This window comes from Dromiciops gliroides, chromosome 2, assembly GCF_019393635.1.
Source record: "Dromiciops gliroides isolate mDroGli1 chromosome 2, mDroGli1.pri, whole genome shotgun sequence".
In the NCBI taxonomy this organism is placed as follows: domain Eukaryota; kingdom Metazoa; phylum Chordata; class Mammalia; order Microbiotheria; family Microbiotheriidae; genus Dromiciops; species Dromiciops gliroides.
Window position 1 is genome coordinate 436,705,471 of NC_057862.1, and position 24,257 is coordinate 436,729,727.

At 41.5% G+C, this 24,257-nt stretch overlaps 1 protein-coding gene across 6 annotated transcripts in view; it reads left to right on the forward strand.

Annotated features, from left to right (window-relative positions):
- Positions 1-2,946: 2,946 nt before the first annotated feature.
- LOC122740281 (voltage-dependent N-type calcium channel subunit alpha-1B-like) overlaps positions 2,947-24,257 on the forward strand; it is a 225,947-nt gene continuing 204,636 nt past the window's right edge. For 4 of the 6 annotated variants that reach the window (XM_043982270.1, XM_043982274.1, XM_043982275.1 and 1 more), the window contains exons 1-2: positions 2,951-2,975; positions 23,715-23,806. The gene's annotated coding sequence lies outside the window, so the exon portion shown is untranslated. Of the gene's footprint in view, positions 2,976-23,714; positions 23,807-24,257 lie in introns of all 6 variants that reach the window. The other 2 variants (XM_043982276.1, XM_043982273.1) reach the window with 2 other exon arrangements.

The window sequence follows — 24,257 nt, forward strand, 5'->3', positions numbered from 1 at the left end:
TGATCAAAGGTGACATTCCAGTCACTTTATTTGCATAATTCCAAATTGCTTTCCAAAATGGATGTAACATTTCACAGCTCCACCCATAATGTATAAGTGTGCTTATCATTTCACAACCCTTTCACATTAACTATTGACATTTTTAGTTATTTATTTTTTCTAATTTTCTATGTGTGAAGTAAAACTTAAGGGTTCTTTTGATTTGCATTTCTCTTATTAGAGATTTGGAGGATTCTTTCATATGGTTGTGAATACTTTGCAATTTTTTTGAAAACTGTTTGTTCATATCCTTTGACCACTTATCTATTGGAGAATGGTTGTCTTATTTACATATATTTGTTAATTGTTTATATATTTTGGGTACCAAATCCTTATCAGAGAAATTTGATACAAAGATTTTCCCCCATTTGATCAGTTCCTTTTATTCTCTAGGTGCATCAATTTTTATCTGTGCAGAAGCTTTTCAGTTTCAAGTAATGTTACTTTTTTTATCTTTTATAGTTGCCTTTGTCTCTTGTTTGCTTAAGACTATATTTCCTACACATAGCTGTGAGAGGTATATGATCTATTCTTTTCTAATTTTTTCTTAGTATAATCTTTAATATTAATATTGCAAATTCATGCAGAATGTATTGTGGAATATAGTATAAGGTATTAATCCGAGCTTAATTTCTGACAGACTGCTTTCCATTTATCCAAGCAGTTTTAAGGAGTTTCTCTCCTAGATAATTTATGTTTTCCATTTTACCAAACACTGGGTTATTGAACGCTATTGTTCCTAATTCTCTCTTGTCTAGTCTGTTCCATTGATCTATATTTCTTTCTTTCTTTCTTTCTTTTTTTTGTGGGGCAATGAGGGTTAAGTTGATCTATATTTGTTTTTTGTTGTTGTTGTTTATTTGTTTGTTTTGGTGAGGCAATTGGGGTTAAGTGACTTGCCCAGGGTCACACAGCTAGTGTCAAGTGTCTGAGACTGGATTTGAACCCAGATCCTCCTGACTCCAGGGCCAGTGCTCTATCCACTGCGCCACCTAGCGGCCACTATATTTGTTTTTTAACCTATACCAGATAGTTTTGAGGACTGATATTTTATAATATAGTTTGAAATTTGCAAGTGCTATTTCCCTTCCATCTTTATTTTCTTTTCATCATTTCCCTTTATATTCTAAGTCTTCTTTTGTTTTTGTTTTTGTTTTGTTTTTTAGTGAGGCAATGAGGGTTAAGTGACTTGCCCAGGGTCACACAGCCAGTAAGTGTTAAGTGTCTGAGGCCGGATTTGAACTCAGGTACTCCTGAATCCAGGGCCAGTGCTCTATCCACTGCGCCACCTAGCTGCCCCTAAGTCTTCTTTTAAAATTAATTTTGTTATTATTTTATCAAGGTTTATAAAGTACCCCCTTGGTAATTTGATTTTTGGTATTACATTAGCAGTATAAATTAATTTTGGTAGTATCATGTTTGTCATATTGGCAGGCCTAGCCAGAAGCACTGAATATTCTTCAACTATTTAAGTTATTCTTAAGGAGCACCTTGTAATTGACTCTATGTAAGCCTTTTCTATGTTTTGGTAGATTGATCCCCAGCTATTTTATGCATTTTGAGGTTATTTGGAATGGAATTTTCTTTTTTTCTTTTTGGTTTTTGTGTTTTATTATTATAATATAGAGATGCTATTGATTTTTGAGTATCTATTTTGTCTCTCAGGGCTTTGCTCTAGCTATTAATTGCCTCAATTAATATCTCTGCTGATTTTCTAGCATTTTCCAAGTTAATCATTATATCATAAGCAAATAGGGATAGTTTTATCTCCTCTTTACCTATCTTTATGCCTTTAATTTCTTTCTCTTCTCTTATTGCTATTTCCAGAGCTATATCAAATAATAGTGGGGGAAGTAGGCTTTTTTACTTCATTCCCATATTTATTAGAAAAAGTTCTATTGTATTCCTATCACACATGATGCTTGTTTTGAGTATTAGATGATTTTTATGATATTAAAAAGGCACCAGTAATGCAAAAGTTTACAGGGTTTTATTTTTATTTCAAAAGAATATTATACTTTGCCAAAAGTCTTTTCTTCATCTATTTTTGTTTTTAATATGCTTAGTTATGTCAATTGTTTTCCTAAAGTTCAACTATCCTTGCATTATTGGCATAGATCCCACTTGGTCATAATGAATGATTACTTGGATAAGTCATTGTAGTCTGTTAGATAGGATTTTGTTTTAACTTTTTTAATCCGTGGTCATTAATGATATTGGCTCATAGTTTTCTTTCTATAGTTTATCTTTCCCTGGTTTAGGTATCAGGACTATATTTGTCTTATAAAAAGGATTCTGGCAAGATGCTGGGTTTTTTCCTTCCAATTTTTGAGGACAATTTGTGAAATATGGGTACTAACTGTTCTCTAAAAGTTTAATAAAATTGTCCTGTGAATCCATCAGGACATTAAGGTTTTTTTTCTTTGCTAATTCCCTGACAGCTAGATCTCTTTCCTTTTTTTGAGATTGAATTATTTAAGATCTCTAACTGGTGTTCTAATAATTTGGGTATTTTATGTTTTTGAAGGTATTTTATTTCTTTTGTGTTTTAGTTTTATTAGCATATACCTTTACATAATATATTCTGATTATTCTTTTTGGTTTTGTTTTGCTGTTTTATTGATTTGATTTTCTTCTCTCTTCTTTTTAATCAGATCAGCTACGGGTTTATCATTTTATTAATCTTTCCAAAGAGCCAGCTTTTAATTTTATTTTTCATTTCTATGAGTTTTTTGTTTTCAATTTATCTATTTCCTCTCTGATTTTTAATATGTCCTTTTTTGTGCTTATTTTAGGTTTATTTATTTGTTGGCTTTCTAATTTTAAAAATGTATATTAAGTTCATTAATTCTCTCTTTTTCTATTTTGTTAATGTATGTTTGTAAGGATATGATTTTTCCCCTGAGGACTGCTTCATCTGCATCCCAGAAATTTTGGTATGTTGTTTCATCATTATCATTTTCTTTTGCACAATTTATTAATTATTTCTATGATTTGTTCTTTGAACCACTCATTATTAGGATTTCATTGTTAAATCTTCATTTGGGTTTATATCTTTTGTTTGGGGAGCCAATATTTTTATTGCATTGTGATCTGTAAAGGATATATTAATTATTCCTGCTTTTTAACATTTGTTTGCAATTTCTCAGTGCCCTAGTACATGGAGTTTTTTTTTTTAAGTCCCATATGGTACTGAGAAATATGTATATTTTTTTGCTGTCCCATTGAAAAGATGATACAAGTCTTTTTAGTCTAGTTTTTCCAGGAATTTGTTCAGTTTCATATTTTCCCTTTTGTTCATCTTTCTCCTTGACTTATCCGAAATTGATAGAGGGATATTGAAATCTCCTGTCACTATTGTGTTACTGTGTATGTCTTCTTGTCCTATAGCTCAGATAATGTTTCTTTTCTGAATTTGAATGCTAAAGCATTTGCCATATGTTCTTATTACTGATATTAGTTTATTATCTATGGTTCCTTTCAGCATAAAATAGTTTCCTTATTTATCCCTTATTATTTTTTAATTGTTTTTGTTTTGTCTGATAGCATTATGGCAACTCCTGTTTTTTTTGATTCACTTGGAAGTATAGTAATTCCTCCCCACCCCCATTCCCCTTATTTTTGTTTTGTGTATGTCTTTGGGGTTTTTTTTAATGTGTTTCTTGTAGGCTAAAGATTGTGGGATTTAGTTTTCTTATCCAGTATTGCCGCTTTTTTGTTTTATTGTATTGTTTAATCCATTCACATTTAAATTTATTAAAATTAGGTTTATATTTCCCACCATTTGTCTCTCATATTGATTTTTTTCAAGTTATGATCCCCGTACCCTTCTGCTATAAACACAGTACTATTGTCTTTTAGTACTTTTTCTTAATCTTTTTAAGGTGACCCTATTTCCACTGACTTTCCCTTACCCCTGATCTTCTCATCTTGTTTGTTCCCCCTTTCTCTTCGGGGTTTTGCTTATTAGTTTTTTTTCTATCCTGCTTTTATCTGGTTATAGAATTCTTCCCCCCTTTTTTTCCTCTCAGTCAAGTCGATCTCCCCTTCAACTTGTCCTATTCAATAGTTTTAAAAATGTAGTCATTTGCCCCTTGCCAAAAAGATTTTTCTCATTCCCTCCATTATTTATCTCTCTGCCTACCCTAGACTACCATTCTCTGATTCATGAACCCATTAATTATTTGGCCTCTCTCTCTTCTCTGTATTCCTCATGCAATCCATTCTAGGCTGTCATCTCTAGGTTTCTATATATTGTGCCCTCCGATATTGCAATATACTTGTAATCTAATCACAAGAATGTATTGTAATGTATTTTAATTTCTCACCTGCACATGCACATTAATTTACCTGCAAGCCATGTTGCCAGGTTCTGTCCATGATGCCCCAAGTCTATCTCTTCACTGTTACCTCTACTAGACTTTCACTTTCACCTATCTCCTTATGTATATTTAGAAAGAAGTTTCTTACTGGTCTCTCTGCTGTCACTCTGTTGCTGTTGCTTTCCTTGGCTATTGCATTTATTCACTCCTTCTACATTTCTGCTATTTGAGAAGCAAATTATTTCTTCAGTTCCAGTTTTCTTTCTAAAATTGTTTAAAAATGCTTCCTTATTATTGAACATCCATCTTTTCCATTTATGATTAAGCTGATACTTGGTTATTTTCATTGCTCTTCAGAACACATTATTCCATTCCCTCCTACATTTTCTGATTGGTGCAGAATAGTCTTGAATTATTTGAATTACCTGTTCTTTGTATTTGAAGGTGTTTGTCTTGATCACTTGTAGAACTTATTTCTGAATCAAATTGTTAAATTTAACCACTATGTGTCTTGGAGTTTGCTACCTTGGATTTTTTTTTTTCTGGATATGATCTGTGAATTCTTTCAATCAGTAATTTATTTTCTATTTTCAGAAATTCTGGAAAGTTCTTTTGTATTTTTCCTGCATTAAATTGTTGAGGTTTTTTTATTCTGTTGTGTTTTTCTGGGAGACCTATGATCCTTAGGTTGTCTCTATGAATCCTGTCTTGGAGATCAGCATGTTTTGTTTGCATAATAAGCCCATTTTATTTTAACATTGTTTTTTGCTTCTCTTCTTTCAGATTGTCTTTCACTTCTGTATATTTGTGTTTCCAATCTATTCTCTATTTTGTTTCTTTTATGAGACTTCCTCACTTAGGTTCCAGTTTTTCTATTCTGCTCATTATTTTTGCTGTATAGGTCATAAATTCTGCTCTCATAATTCTCATTTCTCCTTTGGACTACTCAGGAACAGTGTTTCATGATTCCATATTATTCTCAAATTCCACAGGGTCCTCTGTTTCATCAAGTGTTAAACTATTTTCCTTTGTTCTGCAGCATTTATCCATAGATGCCTGAACTCATTTACTAGATCTGGAGGCCACATTTCCTTCTGTTGCTAATATTTTCCCTGCTGATTTATCTGTTTATGTTCAAGATCTTTGGGTTTTCTTTCTACTGAATTCTTTGGCCATTTCAGTCTTTTTTTTCTCCTTGTTTTCCTCTATTCATTTTCTGACTCTAACCCCTCTTATGGTGGTTTCTTTAGGGGCTAGATCTCAAAGTGTTTCAGCCTCCTCTCACACTGGGAAGTTCACAGTTCACCAACATAGATCTCTTCCCTGAGTAGCTTTTGGGTGGTCAGAACTGGCCGCAGATGGATGCTGTGCCCTTTCCCTCAGGCTTAGTTCAGTGCCACCCCCTCAGTTCCCCAAACACAGTGTTCTGTTCTGCTCCCTTTGGACAGTTCAGAGCTTTTCCACATTGGTGCTTCAGCAGTCTTTTGCTCCTGAAGGACTGCTGCTGCCTATCCTGTTGGACGTCTGTCACTTTGCTAACTTTGGCAGTCTGTGGTCCCTACAGCACTAGAAAGAGAAAAGAGGGACTTGGGTGTGGGGTCGGGTTTTCTTGCAAGCCCTGAGTAGTATGTCAGGTCCTTGGGTTTCTAGTGCAACTTTGATGCTTGCTGATAGCAAGGTAGATGGGGGAAGAATTCTAAATATGCTCAGGGTCAGTGAGTATCAATTTGTGTTTTTTTTAACCTTTTAAAAACCTCCAAAAACATGGATTCTGTTTATCTTAGATCAGGGAGACAGGTGAAGTTGCTTTATATTTGGCATGTGATATCTATTTTTGAGTGGTTTGAAAGGTTATAGGGATCATAGAAATGGTCTGGTCCTCCATCTTATTTCTCCCATGACCACAAAGTCAAACTTGTAAAAAATTTTAATAATTGAATTTCAATATAATTTATTTCATTTGTAATCCTATGTATTTGATGCATTTTAAAATATCATTCTGAGAAGAGGTCCAGAGGCTTCACTAGACTGCCAAAGGCATTTATATCACATAAAAAGTTAAGAGCCCTTGTTCTAGATTGTTTCTGGTCTTTTTGATGTCCTCATCTGAGCATCATATTCTTGGATCCATGGAGGCTCATGATCTAAAATTGCTCTCACATTTTCCTGGAATGGATCTGCTTTGGCTGCCCATTCTGGTGTTGCTGCTGACATTAAGTTTTCTCCTGGTCAGTTATCCTCAGTGGAGTCATTTCTCAATGTCTGTTTGCCTTATGGCTTTGCCCTGGCCCATGGCCAGGATTGCCCTCCAAGCCTCTGATATAAAACCATCTTAACAATGGGACCACCAAAGCTGTGATGTAAAGCCTTGTTAGCTATGGGACTGTAGTTTGGGGCTTGTCTACATCTTTAGCATGAAGCTCTCTTGTCCATAGAACTGTTCAGGTCTATAGTATAAAGCTATATGGCCCATAGGGCTGCCCAAGACTTTGAAATGAAGCCCTAGTAGCCTTGTAGCCGCCCATATCTCTATAAGAAGACATGTTAGCTTTGTAGCTGTGTATATATCTAGTGTAAAGCCATGTTTGCCTTGCAGTTGTCTCTAATGTGAGGCCCTAGTAACTTCAGAGTAACTACTATGAAAGCTTCCCTTGTTGCTCTTGTAGGGCAACAATTGGTAGGAGGAATTAAAATTGCTTTGGGATTGATTCTAGAAATCTGCTTCTTTGCTTCAGGAGTCTCTGAAATTGTAGGATTTTCTAGCCAATATTCGCATCTATAGGGGCTTGGGAAACCCCATGACCAACAGATGATAGTTTGTCATGGCCACTTGTCATACAGGGTCCACCATCATCGGAGGTGTTCGCAAAAAGCCTTCATAACTACTTGTTGAATATGCTATAGTAGAAGATCATTGCTAATTTACAGTTCGAACTAAATGGTCTCTTAGGTTGCTTCAAACTTTAGGATACTGTGATTCTGTAAAGTCTTATAAAAAATCAACTTCATAAGTACAAATTGGGGGAGGCATTGTGAGATAACAGTTCATCTGAAAAAAATAGGGAGTTTTAGTGGACTACAAGCTTGATATGAGTCAACTGTGATATGGCAGCCAAAGAAGAGAGATGTTATCTTGGGTTGCATAAAGAGAATCACTATGTGCAGGAGGGAAGTGATAGTCAGCCCTGCTATACACTGCCCTGGCCAGACTATATATGGAGTCCCGTGTTCAGTTTTGGATGACACATTTTTAAGGACATTGGTAAGCTGAAGAATGTCCAAAGGAGAGCCAGGATGATAAAGGCTTTGAGATCATATGAGATTTGATTAAAGGAATTGGTACTGATTAGTCTGGAGAAGAGATTTATGGGAAACCTGATAACTATCTTCAAGTATTTGTAGAGTTATAATGAAGAAGAGGAATTAGCCTTCTTTTGCATGTCCCTAGAGGGCAGAAACTAGGAACAATAGTCAGAAGTTTCAGAGAGATGATTTAAGCTCCAAACAAATCAAAGCTTACTAATTATTAGACTGGGCTGCCTTAGATAGGAGTAGGTTCCTGATCACTCAAGATCTTCTGGTGAAGGCTGGATATAGATACTTCTTGGGAATGAGGAAATTCTCAGCTAGGTACAGGCTGTACTAGATGGCTTCTGCAATCCCTTCTGGCCCTGAAATTCTGTCATTCCATGAGGAAGTGATGAAGGAAGAGGCAGTGAGAAAGAATGAATGATTGAATTATTACGGAGTTTGAACCCATAGATCTTGGTTACATATTAGAAATTGGGATTGATTTGAAAGCCATAAGAACTGTGATCTATTGAATGACCAACAGTGATTATAGAGGACCAATGAGAAGCATGCTACCCACCTTTGGATAAGTGGTAAATTCAGTGTACAGTATAAGACATTTTTTTACACAGCCAAAAAAGGAATTTGTTTTTCTTGATAATGTAGATTTATTACAAGGTTTTTTCCAATGGATTGGGGTGGGTGAAAGGGAGAGAAAATAGATTTTTGTTCCTTAAAAAATAAAAATTAGGGGCAGCTAGGTGGCACAGTGGATAGAGCACCGGCCCTGGAGTCAGGAGTACCTGAGTTCAAATCCGGCCTCAGACACTTAACACTTACTAGCTGTGTGACCCTGGGCAAGTCACTTAACTCCAATTGCCTCACTAAAAAATAAAATTAAATAAAAATTAAAATTAAAATTAAAAAACCCATAAGTCTTTTAAAAATGTAGGGTTGGGGCAGCTAGGTGGCGCAGTGGATAGAGCACCGGCCCTTGATTCAGGAGGACCTGAGTTCAGATCCGGCCTCAGACACTTGACAATTACTAGCTGTGTGATACTGGGCAAGTCACTTAACCCAAATTGTCTCACCAAAAAAATGTAGGGTTGGTGGAAAGGGTATATCACTGAGATTTAGAGATTGGGCAATTTGGAGGATAATGATAGCACTGGCAAATATAAGGATGTCAAGAGGAGGAGCAGGTTCTGGAAATGATGAATTTGGTTTTGAATATGTTATACCTTAGTATTTGGTGAGATGACAGATGAAGATGCTGGTTAGACAACTGGAGATATAGGACCAGAGCTTTAGGGAGAAGTCACAGCTGAAGATATAGATATGAGATGCTTGCACAGAGACTTATTAGTTCCACTTGACATTTATTAAGTGCCTAGGAGGAGCCCTGTTCGTGGTACTGAAAGATGTAGCATTTAGTTAAGTCTCAAATACAGCCCATTAGAAGATAGCACATATAAACAGCATCGCTACAGTAAGAAACAATAAATAAGATAAAGATGTAAGAGAGGTGGCTGGGGAGGGAATTAGAGGGAGGCTTCAAGAAAGAAATGTGAGTTAATCTGGGCCTTGAAGGATTAATGAGATTTCAAAAGGCAGAGATGGAAAGAAAAGGAGTGCAGGCATTCTAGCTGTAGGGAATGTAAGTAAAGAGACAGGAAAGTCCAGGGCACATATAGGGACACCAAGAAGTACAGCTTGGTTGGAGCATAGAGTGTGTGGAAATGACTAATATGGGCTTGGTTAAATCACTTCCCTTCTCTGGGATTCAGTTTCCTTATCTGTAAAATGAAGAGGTTGAGCTAGATGGTTTCTAAGGTCCCTTACAACTTTAAATTTATAACCCTATGATCCTAACAAGGATGAAAAAGTATATTGGTGCCAGACTGTGGAGGGCTTTGAATGCCAGACAAAAGAGTTTACCAAAAAGACTTTACATTTTATTCTGTAGGGAAAGGGAGTCAATGAAGGGTTTTGAGAGGAGGAATTATATGATTACATCTGCATGTAAGGAAGATGAACTGGTCTTTTTTCCCACTCTCTTTTGATCTTCAGTTTCAGATCTAGTCTCAGACACTTATTATCTGTGTAACCATACACCATTCACTTGACCTCTCCAACTGGATGAGTCATAGATATCTTGAACTCAAGAAGGCTAAAATAAGACTCATCTTTCCCCCAAAGCCTATACTTCCTAATTTCCCTATTTCTTTCAAGGTATAATATAATGTGAATTCCTTGTGGTCAGGGACAATTTTGATTTTTGTCTTTGTATCCCTAGAACCAAGTACATTGCCTAGCACTCAGTGGGCTTTTTTTAAGTGCTTACTGAATTAAATGGAATTCTTTTTAAATTGAGGCTACTACCATCCTCCAGTTACCAGGTTAACAATCTTGGAATCATCCTTGACTCTTTCTCATCTACCATATCCAACAAGTCACCAAGTTTTGTAGCTTCTCCCTCAAATATCTGTCCCCTTCTCCCTATTTATGTTGGCTACCCCCAGCTTAGGTCCCTGTAACTTCATTCTCACAATAACCTCCTCTTTGGTCTCCTAGCCTCCAGTTTATCTCCTCTCCAGTCCATCTTCCAGCTGATATTCTTGAAACACAGTTCCAACAACAAATAGCCTAATAGTCCAGGCTAGAGGGTCTGAGCTGGAGCTGGTGGCAGGATGAGATGTTTTGCATATAGAATTGACAAGACTTGGTAATTTATTGGATATGTAGGGTGAGGGAGAGACAAGGGTCAAGGATGATTCTGAGATTTCAAGGACTGAGTGATTGGGGGTAGGGATGATGGTGCTATCAAAGAAATATGGATGTTGGGAGGATGGGCAGGTTTCAGGAAGAAATCATAATTTTAATTTTGGCTCTGTTGAGATTGCAGTGTCAGTGGGACATCTAGGAGATTTTCATGTAGGCAGTTGGAAATTTGGGTCTAGAGTTTAAAAGAGAGGCTAGAATTAGATATACTCAAGTGACATCTGCACAGTGCCTGTGTACAGATAGCCTCCCTTCCCCCATCCTCTGTATGGAATGCTCTGTCTCCTCACTTCCACCTCTTGGAATTCCTAAAGGCTCAGCTCCCAGTGCCACCTCCTACAAGAAGCCACTCTGATTCACCACATCATTTTGTATTTATTTTTTCATGTTTATATTTACTTAATCATGCATGGGCCTCTTCACACTCACTCCTCCCCAGTGGAATGTAGTTTCCTCAAGGGCAGAAATGGTTTCTTTCTTTTTTCTTAATATCCCCAATGCCTCAGTATGGTATCCAGTACCTAGTATATAGTGACTGTCAGATAGCAAAGCTTAATACATGCTTATTGAGCTGGATTGAAATTGAAATGTCAGGGAAATAGTGAAAATGTAATGAAGAAGGACAGCTCCAAATTGTGGTTTGGGATGAGCCTTGGGAAGCAGTCACATATTTGGGTCACTGTCTTGGGGTCCTTTTAGCCTGGTAGTGTCTTGAATGAAGGAAGGAAAGAAACAAGAAATTTATTAAGCATCTACTAAGTGTCAGTCACTGTACTAAGTGCTTTACAAATATTCTCACTTGATCCTCGACACAACTCTGGGAAGTAGGTGCTATTATTATTTCCATTCTTACAGTTGAGGAAACCGAGGCAGCAGAGCTTAACTGACTTTCCCAGGGTCCATACAACTGGTAAGTATCTGAGGTTGGATTTGAACTCAGGTCTTCCTGACTCTAGGCCCTAGCATTGAAATCACTGCACCATCTGGTGGCCTCAAAACCCAGAGGACCAATTTAGAAGTCATGCTCACCCATTCTGCCATTGTTCACAGATGTCAGAGATAGCTTCTGGATTCCTCTTAATGACCTTTATGGACATTCTTAGATATCTGTGATGCCAACTGCAGCTCCTTACATTCCCTGCCTGAGGAGCTGGGTTTGGGTCTTTGCCACTATGGTGGGTGGCCCCCAGTTTGGTGTGGAGCTGGGGGTTGAAGCTGCACATTTCATGATAAAATTAGGTGGGATCTCCTAGGATATCGCTCTGGCACCAACTAGGGTGAGTGGGAGCTGAGGGATGGGGGCGGGAAATCACATGGTGGGAACTCCTGCAGCTTCCTGGCTACCGGGGCCTGCCCAGTCAGTGCCAAGGACTAGTTGCTCAGTGGTTAGGGAGCTCTTAGGAATGTCTGCCCCATACTCCTTGCCCTGCCCTGCTCTTTACTCCTGTCTTCAGTCCAGGAAGTCCCAGGACTTGTTCCCTTGCCTCTCAAATGGGGTGCTCCTGTTAATGGCCTTCAGGAGTCACTGGTGGCAGTTCAGAAAGTGTGTGTCTGTGGAAGCCACAGTGGGAAAAGTTTTAGGGGTTGAAAGGTCAGGGCCAAGTAAATGCCTCTCTAGCTTTATTGGCCCTCATGGAAGTGAGTAGGAAATAAGAGAGGACTGATGGGAAGGGAAGCAAAAGGTGAAAGCTATACTCTTCTCACTAAGCTGTTTACTCAGCCAATACAGAGGACAGAGACTGCCTCTGCATTCTTTTGAAGAGGACAGGAAGAGACTGAGATAGAGATGCACACATGGAGACAGATATATAGAGGGAGATAAATAACAGAGAGAATATGAGATGGGGAGATAGAGGCAAACAATGATACCAGGGGGACAGCAAGGCTTTGACCATTGGTCAATGAGAAAACCTCCTACCCTTCCCCCAGCCGCCCTGCTGTTCCCATGGCAACCTCTTGAACAGAACAAGAGGCCAGAATCTGAAGAGAATTGAGTTCTGAGGGCTCTTGGTGATGCTGGATCAGCTCCTGCCTCTTCTGCTCCCGACACTCCTCATCCCTCCCCTCCCCATGACTTTTCTCTCCCTCTCCCCCCGCTCCCCATAGCATACTGGGCTCTGCAGGGCATCAGCATCTGTGTCTGTCTAGTCCATGATCTGGGGACTCTGGCTTGGGTTGCCTGTTAGATGTGGTCTCTCTCTGTTGTGAAATTGAACAATAAAAGCACAGTCACCAACCACAGTCCTGCCCTTCATACCTGAGGGGAGAGAGAGAGAGAGAGAGAGAGAGAGAGAGAGAGAGAGAGAGAGAGAGAGAGAGAGAGAGAGAGAGAGAGAGAGATTCAAACAGTGTTGGAGGCAGAGGAAGGGCAATTTTTTCTGCCTAGAAAAGAGGGGACAGCCTCTGTCCAAGGAATGCAGTAACCATGGTCAGCACTTCCGATAAAAACCTTCTTATCTAGGGAGGTACAGCAGCTCCACCTGCCTGAGCCTTCTTCCTCATCCCCAGCTGCTGGGGAGGGCACTGAGAGTGGCTGTAAATTGTCTCCTGGGCTTTTCTCCTGATGCCGGGAATCATCTGCCTGAGTGTGCGGGAGAAATCCCTCCTCCCTCCAGGCAGGGCAGCAGGGTTCTCAACTGTCTGGTACTGCCTGCTCTCATCTGGTCCTGTCTAGTCCCATCCGGCCTGGTCTGGTCTAAGCAGTATTATCTCAATTCCATCTGGTCCTGTCTGGTCAGGTCTGTTCTGGGTCTAGTCTACCTCCCATCCTGATTCTGTCTAGTTGAGGGAGGTCTTCTTTGCTCTTCCCTTTCCATCCTATGACATCCTGTCTGGTTGGGTCTTGTCTGAGTTAATCCTTGTCACATCTTTTACCACTCCATGCCATCTGGTTTGGGTCAGTTCTTATACTCTGTATTTCCTCCTGTCCCACAGATCCCAAAGCAGAGAATATGGCCTTAACTTACCAGCTTCCATACTTTGGCTACAGGGGGGAGGGGAGGGGAAAGACTGGGTGCCAGAGATGTGTAGGAATAGGAAGAAAATCTGCCATTGAGCCAGGATTTGTACTGAGATTCAGCAATGCTAGTCTGGAGCTGATGGAACTCTGATGTGTAAGCACATAGATAATCCCTTCCCCTCTGGATATCCTAGGGTTTACATCTGGTGGGGGGGCCCTGAGGGGGGAGTTGAAGGAGACTATCATCTTCCTTAAAATCCCTTGCCCCCACTCAATCTCTCATGGATCTTATCCAGAGATTCACCTAATTCTTGTTTGGGATTCATATTCCCAGCATGCAACATCCTTTAGAATATGGGATTTAATTCTTTTACTCCCCACTCTGAGATAGGGATGCCTATTATTTATCCTGTGTTTCCACCTTTGGGCATGAACATGTTAGAATATTAGATACCTCCTCTGTATTCCAGGCTCCTCACAGAATATGGAAAATGACATTTTGGGGGACAGTATAGCTAATGTCTATAACAACAGTAACTGACCATACCTCTAATCAAGGTACTTTGTGGATGGGTATAAACATGGTATACCTCTGTGTGTGTGTAGTGTGTGTGTGTGTGAGTGTGTGTACACACTGCACACACACATGGTCGTGTTGTGGTGGGCAGACACAAAAGATAAAGTATAACTTATGTCCAGTAACTTGGCTACTGTATATATAAACACAGATTGCATAAACCACTATCTTTCAGGAAGCCATTCACCTGGGTAATAAGTGGGAATCTGTTTGAGGAAATACTCTGGGCACTTGAAAACTGTGGTGCTTGATTCAGTTTTACATGGTGTGTTCTGGCTGTCCACCATCCCTGGAATACACTCCCACTTCCTTCACCTGGGGCCTCAGAGAATCCCTTGTTTCCCTCAAAACTCTGTTCAAGCCATGAAGACTTTCCAGATCCTCCTGAATCCCCCCCCCCCCAGTTGCTAAGGCCTTCCCTGTCCCCCTCAATTTATCTTGTATTTGTTTTGAATATGCTTATTTATGCACATCTTGTCTTCTACAATAGACCTGAAGCTCTTAGACCCCTAATAAATGCTTGTTGGTCGATCGATTAAATACAGTATTTTGGGGCATAAGCACGGTGTCAGATGTGAATCAATACAGTCCCTGTGTAGGTAAAGATGATAGTGTGGGAGTAAGCTTGGCACTGTGCATGTGAGTAAATAAACATGGTGTAGTGGATAGAGCCCATCAGTCACTTGGTAAATAAGCATTTATTAAGCCTCTACTCTCTGCCGGGCACTGAGTTAAGCACCGAAAATAAGAGCAAAGGTAAAAACATGGTTCCCACCTGCAAGGAACTCCCATTCAAATGGAGGGGACACCTTGCAAATTACAAAATAAATACAATGTATGTGGCCCATTGTTGTTGTTCATCCTTCCTTCTTGAAGAGGGATGATGATGTCATGAGGGTTAGCAAGTGGAAGATAAATCCAGAGGGAAGATACTGGGTAGGGTGAGGTGGGCAGGCAGGTCAGGGAAGGCCTATAAGACATGAGATCTGAGCTGAGTCTTGGGAGAAGCCAAGAGGAGGGGGGAGGAGGGAGAGAATTCCACACATGGGGGAACAGCTAATGAAGAGATACAGGGTCAGGAAACAGAAGTGCAAATAGGCCGATCGAACTGGATTTTAGGGTACAGGGAAGGTACGGCAGCATCTGAAGACTGGGAGAAGAAAGAAGGGGCCAGCTTGTAAAGGGCTTTAAATCCTGAACAAAAGATTTTCTTTTTTATCCTGGGGGTGATAAGGGACCACTGGAGTTGACTGAGTTGGGGAGGGACCTGGTCAGACCTGGGCTCTAAGAAAATTACCGTGGCAGCTCAGCAGAGAATGGACCGAAGCAGGGAGAGACGTGAAATGAGGAGACCAACCAGAAGGCTTTGAGCTAGTCCAGATGTGAGGTGATGAGAGCCCACCCAGGGTGTAGCAGTGTCAGAGAAAAGAAGGGATTGTATTGGAGAGATGTTGTTGAAGACAGAAGCAGTGAGACTTGGCAACAAATTGGACATGTGAATGATCTGCATGATTGGAAAGATGGTGGTGCCTGGGCAATAAAAGGAAAGTCTGGAAGAGGGGAAGGCTGTGGGGAGGGGAGATAATGGATTCTGTTTTAGTCATATTGAATTGAGATGTTTATGGATATCCAGTTCAATATGTCCTAAAGGCAGGTGATAATACAAGACTGGAACTCCAAAAAGAGGTTAGGGCTGGCTATTATATGGTTTCTGGAAATATTTTCATAGAGTGATATTTCAACTCATGGAGTATGATAAGATCACCAAGCAAGAAAGTAGAGAGGGAGGGAAAAGAAGACCACCCAGTACACACCCTTGTGGGACACCCTGTGGTTGGTGAGAGTGACATGGCTAAAGATCTAGCAAAGGAGACTGAATGAGCTCTGGACTTAGAGTGAGGAAAACCTGGATTTGAATTCTGCCTCAGATACTTACTAGTTGTGTGATTCTCTGCAAGCCACTGAACTTGACAGCCTCAACTTCTTTACACACACACACACACACACACACACACACATATCTGGGATGTAATACCCAGAGTACCTGACCCACAGGGTTATCAGGAAGGTCAAATGAAATTATGTAAAGTGCTCATTGTTATATGAGAGTGAGCAGGACCCTCTGGGTATAGAAGTGGATCACTCTCTAGAGTACCTCTGTATATGGGGCAGCTAGATAGTGAAGTGGATAGAGTACCAGGCCTTGAGTCAGGGAGACTCATCCTCTTGAGTTCAAATCTGGCCTCAAACACCTACCAGCTTTGTGACCCTGAACAAGGCACTTAACCCTATTTGCCTCAGTTTTCTCATCTGTAAAATGAGCTGGAGAAGGAAATGAAAACCATTCCGAGTACTTTGCCAAGAAAACCCCCAACAGAATCACACATGACTGAAATGACTGAACAACAACACATCCCTAATAACAGAGTCAGGATCCAAAAAAGATCTCGACAAGTTAGAGCATTGGACAAAACCTGGTGAAATAAAACAATTCAATAGGGATGAATGTAAAATCTTACCTTTGGGCACAAATATCAGCTTCCCCAGAACAAGATGGGGAAGGCATGACTAAATAGCAACCATTCTGAAAAAAGAAACAAAAACTTGAGTGAACAAGCTGTGGCAACAACAAAAGCTGAAGCAAATGGGCTATATTAAGAGGGGCAAAGCTTCCAGGAAAAGGGAGAGAGGGAGTTTCACTGTATTCTGTCCTCATCATTCCAATCTGGATATTGGCGTTCAGTTTTATATGCCATGGTTTAAGAAGGACATTAAGTTGGCGTTGTCCAGAGAAGGGCAATTCGAGGGGGTTGGCCAAGGGTCTCAAGGCCATGTCATATGAGGAAGTTGCTTCTGATGATGGAATTGGGCATATCCGGCATGAAGAAGAGAAAACCATCTGGGTGTGGTGTGTGTTGTGTGTGTGTGTGTGGTGTTGAGAAGAAGATAGCATGTCCAATACATGTTGGGCTTGTAATGTGCTTTTAATTGTAATTAGACTCATTCTCCATGACCTCAGAAGGCAGGGCCAGGAGCAGTTAGTGGAGGTTGCAAAGAGATGAATCCAGGCTGTCCTGAGGAAACGTTTTGCTAGCAATCAGAGCTGTCCCAAAGTAGAATAGGCCGCCTAGGTAGAAAATGGTGGGGTTCTACATCCTTGGAGGTCTTCCAGAAGAGATGAATGACCATTCGTTGGGCATATTATAGTGGAGATTCCTTTTGTATTTGGATTGACCAGAATGTCTCCTGAGGTACCTCCCAACTTTCACATTCTATGATTCTGCATGTGTATATTCTGTAGGGTCAAGCACTACTTTGCTTATGAGAAAACTCAGTATACTACATACCTAAAGTACTCTATACATTTAAGTATGCTGCTCAGCATTGAAGCACAGTATCTAAGCACATCAATTACATTTCTTCAGAGGCACCTGAGCCTTTGCTAAATGACAGACTATGTTGGATGGTTGAGAAGGAAGGGTGATATTCAATTCAATAAGCATTTGTTAAGTACAGCCCATGTACATCATCCCAGATGAGTAATGATGAAAAAAGATATGGGACTTGTCTTCCAAAAATGAATAATAACTTAATGGGGGATGGGAAGAGGAATAAGGAGGGATAGGGAAGAGAGGTACACATATAAGCATAACAGAGATTGGAATGTGAATAAGGACAAAACTCTTGGAGAAATTTGAGGAAGGAAAGCTTACTTTTCAGTTGGGGACTGGGAGATCAGGACAGTTTCATAGAGGAGGTGGCCTCCAAGCTGTGCTTTGAAGGGAGAAAAAAAGAAGTGAGGAGAGAACGTATTCCAGATTTCAACCCCGCAGAGAGTTGTGAAAGGGCAGAATGAGTTTAGGGATCAGTTTGGCAGTCCAGTTTGGCTAGAGTCAGTCAGTCAGTCAGTCAGTCAGTCAGTCAGCCAGCCCAGCAGCAAGCATTTATTAAGCACCTACTCTGTTCTAGACATTGTGCTAGATGTTGAGGAGAGAGATGAAAATGAAACAGATCTTGCCCTCAAAACACATTCTATCAGAGAAGACAACTTGCACATATATACACATAAATATATATATGTGTGTATATGTATGTATACACACATGTAGGTAAGTGCAAGATATACAAAAAGCTATGGGGTGGAGATACTAGTAGTTGGGGCAGGGATTAGAAAAGGTTTCATGGGGGGCAGCTAGGTGGCACAGTGGATAAAGCACTGGCCTTGGATTCAGGAGGACCTGAGTTCAAATCTGGCCTCAGACATTTTACACTTACTAGCTTTTTTGTATCATGGACCCTTTGGGGAGTCTGCTGAGACCTATAGACTCTTTTTTAGAATAATGTTTTTAAATGCATAAAATAAAATACATTAGATTACAAAGGAAACCAATTATGTTGAAATACAGTTATCAAAATATGAAAAAAGATTAAGCCATGTTCAGAGACCCAAGGATAAGAACACTCAGAGAAGGGGACTATTGCACGCAGTCTTTTGGGGGAAAAGGAGAAGCAATGAGCTTACAGTGACTTGTCTAGGGTCACATAGTTTAGTAAGCATCTGAGGTCAGATTTGAACTCAGGCCCATGATTCCAGGGCCAGTGCTCTATCTGTTGCATCTACACTCAGTCTTGAAAGAAACTAAAAGGTGGGGGCGGTAAAGAAAGAAGGCATTCAAGGAATAGGGGACAACCTGTGCTATAAAATGGAGACCCAGAATGGTTATGGCATATGCGAAGAATAGTAGCTAGTCTGGTGGGATTGTAGAGTGGGTAAAGGGGCTAATGTTTAATAAAGATGGACAGAAAGGTCATGGCCATGTTGAGAGGGGCTTAAGAAGCCAAAGAGCAGTTTATGTTTGAACCTAGATGTAATAGGATCTGCTGGAGTTTATTGACTAAGGAGTGGTATGATCAGGTACTTTGGCAGCTGAATGGAGGATGGATTGGTGAGAAGAGAAACCTGAGATCAGTTAAGAAGCTATTGTAACAGTGTGGGGGAAGATGGCATGAGGACATGAACCTGAGTATTGGCTATGTGAGGGAAAAGGAGGGGATTGGTATTTCTTGTTGTTTGTCCTACATTCTTGAAGAGAACCATGACATCGGGGTGATGTCATCACTTACAGTGAATTGTATTTAAATGAGGGAGGGCTGTGCAAAGTCACCAACCTCACTCTGCCCTCCAGAATCATCTGGGTCCAGTGGCAAGATATACATCAGGATGACTGGAGATGGCCCTGGATGTTTAAGGCAATTGGGGTTAAGTGACTTGCCCAGGTTCACACAGCTAGTAAGTGTCTGAGGTGAGATTTGAACTCAGGTCCTCCCAACTCCAGGGCCAGTGCTCTATCCACTGAGCCACCCAGCTGCCCCACAGGGGACTGGTACTAGTGGTGGTGTGGAGGCAGTAATGACAAGATTTGGCAACTGATTTGATGTGTGGGGTGAGGGAGAGTAGAGGCAAGGCTGACATGGAGTTTCTGTGATCCTGCAATGACTAGAAGGATAATGGTGTCCTTGACGAAGTAGGGAAGTTATGAAGAGGAGTGCGTTTCAAGGGAAAGCGAATAAGTTCTGTTTTATACATTTGGAGTTTGCAATCAGTCAATTCAACAGTATTTATTAAGTGATTACTGGGTTCCAGGCACTGTGCTTACAGGTACAACCATCCAGTTCAAAATAATCAATAGGCAGTAGCTAATGAGAGATTGGAGTTCATGAGAGAGACTGAAGCTAGAATCTATGGTGCTAGATTGTGGACGGCCTCAAATGCCAGGCTAAGCAATTTGTATTTTATCCTAAAAATAATCCTAGAAGCAGTGGAATGGTTTTGAGCAAGGGATCAGACCTGTGTATTAGGAATATTCCTCTGACGGATGCTCTGTGGATAACAGAGAAACAGAGAGACTAAGAAGGAGACAATTCTAAAAGTTTAGGCTATCAATGATGATGATGAGCCAAACTGGGAAAGGGATGGGGGAGTGGAGAAGAAGAGAGATGGATGTAGTTCTTTGGTCATTAGCTCCTCCCCCAGTCTTTATTTATCCCCCACCATGAGTTCTTTATTCCCAAGCAGCCTTCCTTAGACACACTGGGCAGGGGAGTGGTTGGTGGGGCTCTGACCTTCATGGGGTCCATGAATGATAGACTTGGCTGGGAGCAGCGAGACAGACGGATGGCCCCAGGGAGAATGGCAGCCCCTTCCAGCTGGGCAAACCTTTGGGGAAGCTTACTTTTGGTTCAATCTGCACATGGAATTGAGCTGCCCACAGAGAGTTATTAAAGCCACAGATCCATTTTCAGGGAAGCACAACTGCCCACTGGGAAGCCCTCTGCCCCTGGGGAGCTCTAGTTCCACGTTATGTATAGGCTGCAGGCCAGATGGACCCAGGCTGCCACTCCAAAGCCTGAATAGGAGGCCAGTCAGGGGCCTTCAGAAGGTAGGCAATGGGCCGATGCCCTTTCAATGGACATGACCCCACTGGCTGGTCACACTACCATGTTTTAAAAAATTGAGACTGGGGTCTTACTATCCCACCCAAGCTGCATGTGCCGTGGTCACTCACAGGCCTAATCCCTCTAATGTTTGGCATGGAAGCATTGGCCAGTTCTATTCCTGACCTGGGTTGGTTTGCCCCTCCTGAGGCAGCCTGAGGACTACCCACCCCCATTCCCATATTGGTATGGGACTTAGTGCAGACATCTGATCAGCTTAGTCTACTGTAACTCAGAACTGCCAAAATCAAGAGATCTCTCAGCCTCAGTCTCCCCAGTAGGAGGGATTACCTATGTCCAGCTCTGTACCACCATTTCTTTGATATGTATGTTTTATGTTTTGTTGGTGAGGCAATTGGGGTTAAGTGACTTGCCCAGGGACACACAGCTAGTAAGTGTCAAGGGTGTCTCAGGCTGGATTTGAACTGCAGGTCCTCCTGAATCCAGGGTCAGTGCTCTAGCCACTGTACCACATAGCTGCCCCTATCTTTGTTTTTAATTTTGGTACCCACCATTTCTTATAGAAACTCAGAGGTGGAGGAGATCTCTGAAACAATCTAATCCAAATACCCTTATTGTATGGAGGGGGGGCACTTAAGGGCAGAGGGGAAAAGTGACTTGACCAAGGTAACACTAAGTCAGTGAAAAGAGCCAGAAGGTTCTTTTTGGTTGGTCTGTCCCTGTACATTCTCTGCCTCTGCTCTTCTGTCTTCTCCATCATCTTGAATACATAGTCATGTCTAGGAGCTAATAGCAGGACAATGATTTAGCCCTGGGAGCAGCCGAGGTCTGACGTCTGCGAGTTTTCTTGGGTGCTCTGACATCTCAAACCATGGTGACAGGGATCAGTGGGTTAGTTTGTGGATCTGACTTTGAGGTCAGTCTGTGGGTTGTTTGGATGAAAGGCATTCAACAACCAAACAACATTTAAGCTAGCACTCCTTAGGTCTTTAGACGCTCAGTTCTGGAGAGATATTGAAGTTTAGATGAGATAAGAGTCCTGTCTCAGAAACCAGAGCTCTGGGCCTGAATGGGGTGATTCTGCTTAGTGGTCTTCCCCTGAAGCTAGGAGTGTCTTGAAAGAAACTACTTAAATGCCTGCCATGCCTCCCTCTTTGAAGAAGACAGGTGTGGACTATGTGGACATGTTATTGAAGTGGGGTTGAAGCTTTACAGTTGTAAAAACCCTGAAGTTGTATGCCCTGTGGCATACCACTATGCTGAGCATCTTCCTACAGGCCAATTCCTACACCCTACACAGAATTGGGTGGGGGGAGGGTGTCAAGCTATATGTCAGGCAGTAGGTAAATATTTATTAAGCACCTACTGTGTGCCATCGTGTTCTTTTGTTGCACTGGATACTCTGGGGCTAGAAATCAGGCCACATAGGCTTCTTTCTGCCCGTGCTGATGGCTTTCCTCTTAATCTTACCCTTCTTCCAGATTTCTGTCTATAAAACGGAGATTGCAATATTCATTCTCTATCAGAGGTTGAATAAGACAGGAACAAGTTTACCTTGGTGACTCTATTTTCTCTAGGTTGTGTCGGAGGCAGAGGTATCCCTCCTGCATAGGTGAAGGATTTTCTTCCCTGCCTCTTGGGGACAAGTTGCTGGGGGTTCAGGAGAGGGTACCAACTGATACTGTAACATTTTCCCACAATGAAACATGAACCCAAGAGACAAGACAACTTGGGGAATGGGGCAGGGTTATTAGACTCATGGAAAGTTAATTTTTTGGTTAATTAAATTCTGAGTGAATAGTGTAGCTTCTGACATCCCCTGTGGATTCCTAGCTTTCACAGAATGAGAATCCAATGAAATTTGAAGATTTCATGATTCTGCACCATGAACAGGCATGGTTCTACAGAGGAGTAGAGGAAATGTGCATCCTTCCCTTCTTTGTAGACGTGGGAGTCTCCAGATGTGGAGTGTTGCATATCTTGGCAGATATAATTGATGTATTGATTGGTTTTACTGACCAGCTCCCCCTTCCTCCAGCCCCTCTTTTCCTTTTTATTATTTGTTGCAAGTGAAAGTTTGTTGGATAGGGGAGAGGAAAAGGCCACATTCCAAAATGAAGGTGATGTAGAAAACAAAATATATCAATAAAAATAAGATTTTTAAAAGCTCCTATCATTCTGAATCACAGAACCCAGAGAAAGATTTTTCCTGTGCATTCTGGGAGCTTGTAGGACCTTTGCTGTCATCCTGAGCCTAGTAATCATGGGCAGGGCTATGATGCCGTGGGGGGGAGACTTGTTCGGTTCAGACCCAAGTACCCATACATCTGGATCAATCTCTGCTTCCTGACTCATTCTGTCACATGAGAGCGCTGTAAGGCAGACAGTGCAGATCCATCGAGTTCCTAGGAAACGATCAGTTCTGTGTCCAGCAGGACAGCACTAACCAAAACGGCAGATGTCGTCTTTGGCCCCACATAGCCCTTTTCTCCACTCCTCTCCAACATTCTCCCAGGGCATCCAGTAGACCAGTGCTTTTTCCTTACAATCTCCATCCCATGGATATCGGGATGGGAAAGCAGATGCTGGAGAGGAGTCAGGATGGCTGTAGATGCTGAACTCTTCACCCCGAGCAGGAGGCTGTGGGATGTCCAAGCTGTGAGTCAGGCAGGCAGTCCCACGGTTCATTAAGTAGCAGGTGCTATGCATAGGACTGGGGATATAGAGAGAAAAAGCAAAAATCAAGTCCCTACTTCACAAGGACTCCCCAGTCACACGGAGTGGGGGGTCGGGGGGGTTACAACAACTATGTACAAATAATATATACACAGGACAGATTGGGGATAATCAACAGAGGGAAGGTACTAGAATGAAGGGAGATTGGAAAGCATAAGTGAGCAACATTCTGGTCACTTGGGGAATGTGAGGGAGCAGGGGGGAGCTTGGAGAGTGTGGACCCTTCCCATGTATCTTCCTTTAATGTAAGAGACTGAAGTTGTGCCACTTAACTCCCTCACTGGATGGTGTGTTCCTAAGAGCTGAGGATAGATCTGCTGCCATATCTCTGTTGTTTATGCTTAGACCCCAGCTTGGGGAACAGCCTTGACAGAACAATCCATCAATACAGAGGAGGAGGCAAACTCAGGTCTTGCCTTCAGGGAACCCAGTGTTAGGGGTGGGGGGAAGAGGGGAAGAGAAGATGAAGATAATGTTCCATTTTGTTTCCTTACTCTGAAAATTGACTTTCCGTCTCTCTCTCTCTCTCTCTCTCTCTCTGGTTCCTACTCAGGATTCTGGCCACAGCTGGCACTCAGTTTGATCTCCGGACGCTGAGAGCTGTGAGAGTATTAAGACCACTGAAGCTGGTATCAGGGATTCCAAGTGAGTTTGGCGAAAGTAGTCTTGTGGCTTCGCTGTCTATCCAGGATGGAATCCTTCCCTGCCCTCTCTCCCCCACCCCTCCCTGCCCCCACAAGGCTTGCCCAGAGATGGGCACAGGTGGGATAATTGCAGAAGTTTTTTCCAACCCTTGTTGACTACTTCTCAATGACTAGACCCCAAAGCTGATGTAGCTGGTGAAATAGAGGGGCTTCCACTTCTGAATCTGTAAATGTAACTCAGGAAGAGTCATAATGGTAACAAGAGGCATTTAGAAAGCCTTCTAAAGTTTGCAAGACACTTTTGATATATTGTCATTTAAGTCTCACAACAACCTTGTGAGACAGGTAGTACAGGTATTATTTATTCCCATTTTACAGATAAAGAAACTGAGGTTCAGGGAAATCAAGGAATTTATCCACAGCTACTGTGTCAGAAGTGGGATTTGAACCCA